The sequence below is a fragment of the Etheostoma spectabile genome, chromosome 5 (genome assembly GCF_008692095.1).
Source record: "Etheostoma spectabile isolate EspeVRDwgs_2016 chromosome 5, UIUC_Espe_1.0, whole genome shotgun sequence".
NCBI classification, from domain to species: domain Eukaryota; kingdom Metazoa; phylum Chordata; class Actinopteri; order Perciformes; family Percidae; genus Etheostoma; species Etheostoma spectabile.
Window position 1 is genome coordinate 21,374,868 of NC_045737.1, and position 2,894 is coordinate 21,377,761.

Sequence of the window (2,894 nt, forward strand, 5' to 3'; positions counted from 1 at the left end):
TCATATTTAATATTTAAGTGGTCAAAAAAAATCTTTTAAAGTAAATGTCATGTTTGTTGGTCTATTGTAGTTTGAATGTAAGTTTTACTACAGTCATGTGTAATATAGTTTGATGTAGAAATCAGAGGAAAAACCCCCAAATTATAAGTTCGCTCAAATTATTTCACATGTTAAATATAATATTCTTAATATAGGGTTTTGTCTGGAGGCACATGTTGGTCATCCAAAGAAAATAATGAAATGAACACGGGAGCATTTTGCAGGTTCCCTCCGAGTCTCCTGTAGCTTTAGACGGTGGATTTAGGACCACAGAGCCTTCAAACACAGCTGCAGTTTAAAGTTTATGAAGATAAAAAGCTTAGATTATACACTGGTTATTGTCAAATCAGCTACCAACTTGAATTATTTGGTATAGATCCATTATCAGTTTACCTTTTCCTATAGCAATAATCAATAAATCCTAGGATTTCCATGTAGTTCTGGTCTGATGATGTGCCTGAGCCTCGTCTGTCAGGGCTCCAGCATGTTGAGCCTGTTTTGATTTTGCTCTAACCTGAAGTCTGTTTGTCCTGAGTTTCCTGAACACATCCCTGCTGGTTCTCCTACTCCACACACCTGCTGTTATCTGCGCTCTGCCCCCCCCGGTCCTGATGACCCCTCTGCTCCAAACAAGCCGTGACCAGACCCCCGTTCCCTGTGGACCGGTAGCCTAACCAGTATGTTGAGCTCTTGTATCGTGTCTCTAGTTTTTGAAAGTCTTTCTGCCTGTTGTTAACCTGCCTCCTGTTCCTCTGTCTACAGTCAACCACCTGGATAGAAACTCACACCTGACTGGCCGACAACTTCACAGATGCATTCTGGGATCTGCACAAACCCTCCAGCCTGCCTATGTCACCCCCTGCCAAAATAAGGACTCACCCGCTTCCATATTCATACTACAAATAAATAATCTCCTTGTTATTCCAACCTACCTTGTCCGGGTCTGCTTCTGGGTTCCAGTACTAGACAAATGGTGACAAAGTCTGTCCCCCCCCCCGACTCAGACCAGTTAAATCAAAGGTACACTCAACAACCTAATTGGAATTAACACTACCACTGCAATGATACAGGGGAACTAGATTTGGAGTATTAAATATCTCTTAAATATCTATTAATACTAGATCTCTGTCCTCTAAACCAGGACCAGTAAACCATCTGATATCAGATAATCTAACTGATCCATTGTGTCTCACTGAAACCTGGCTGGGCCATGGAGATTATGTTAGTCCAGAAGAACTGTCTGAGGGACAGTGCTGTTAAGATTACACGTTAGTCCATATTTTTTTGGTGTGAATTCATACGGTGATTAAAAACCTTAATGCATAATAAATAAGTTTAAAAAGGGATGTTTGATTTGAAATTGTACTAAAATATTTTACATTAAAAATATATCTTTACATTTAGTTCTTTATTACAAATGCTATTTTTTATGTTGAAGTTAAAGGTCAAATGACCAGAGTTTAGTGAAGGCCACACCTTTTGCATTGTGGGTAAAAAGGTATCCAGAGAGAGAGAAATGTACGGGCTCAAACTAAGATTTTGCGCGGTAATTGTGCTTTTGTATTTCAGCCTTGTTATATTTGTTTAATATTTGTTGTAATTTCTTTGTATTTAATGCCCTTTCCGTACTGTTGTGACGCTAACATTGTGGGGCCCGTCTAGTTAAGGGAACGTGTTTAAGAGACTGTAAAATGACTGAAAGTATATTTGAATCATTGTATTTAATGTGTTTATTTTCTATGTAGTTTTCACGGTGTCTTACGATGGAAATGTGGAAATAAATGATCAAAAGACATCTGTATGATGCGTGGCCGTATTCAATGGGACCAGTGTAATTACAGAAGTTACTCCTCCCAGTCAGAATAATACTCTAATTCCTAGAGGCCCAGGCCGGGGGGGGCTGCAGCCATCTTTGATTCAAGCTTGTTAATTAATCCTAAACCTAGACTAAATTAGAACTCGTTTGAAAACCTCGTTCTTAACCTTCAACATCCATCATGGAAAACATTACAGCCGATTATATTTGTTGGTTTTTACCGAGCTCCAGGACCAGATTCTGAATTTTTATTTGAATTCTCAGAGTTTTTATCAGGTGTAGTCCATAAATCAGACAAAGTGCTTATTGTAGGAGATTTTAATATCCATGTGGACGTTGCCAACGACAGCCTTAGTGCTGCTTTCATCTCACTACTAGAGTCAGCTGGTTCAGTCAGAGTGCATAAGACCACTCACTGTTTGAACCACACCCCCGACCTCGTGCTGACGTACAGATTAAATTAGATTATACTTTATTCATCCCACGACGGGGAAATTTTGTTGTTACAGCAGCATCCAAATTGAAGATTTAATAGTATTTCAGCAAAGTTTAGATTGGTAAGACAGTCTGAAAATGTGTAGGAAGGCCCTTAGAAATGCCAGATCAGACTATTACTATTAATTAATAATTAATAAGAGATCAAACTATTACTCCTCACTAATAGAAGCAAATAAGAACGAGGTTTTCAGCTCTGCAGCCAGACTGACAGAGTCCCAGCTCTACTGAGCATCTGTTCCTTCAGACCTTCACACACACCACCACAACACTGGAGCTGGTGTCCTTTCGGGGCTCACCCCGTAAGAGCGTGCGCCCGTGTTGGGGTCCGCAGCAGCCGGGTTTGAATCCGACCTACAGCCCTATGCTGCTGTCCTCCCCCATATCTCTCTCTCTCTCTCCCCCTTTTATGCCTATCAACTGTAATAAAGAGGAAAAGCCCTAATAAAATAATAATTAAAAAAAAGTTCTGTCCTTTCACATTATGGGTTCTCCTGTACGCCAGAGACCCCCCAGACCCCTCTGAGTCTACGCCGGACCCTAC

At 40.4% G+C, this 2,894-nt stretch overlaps 1 protein-coding gene across 2 annotated transcripts in view; it reads right to left on the reverse strand.

Moving 5' to 3' along the window:
* The window catches only part of LOC116690099 (izumo sperm-egg fusion protein 1), a 61,474-nt gene that overhangs the window by 56,820 nt on the left and 1,760 nt on the right, over positions 1-2,894 (reverse strand). The gene's annotated exons all lie outside the window — the stretch shown is intronic.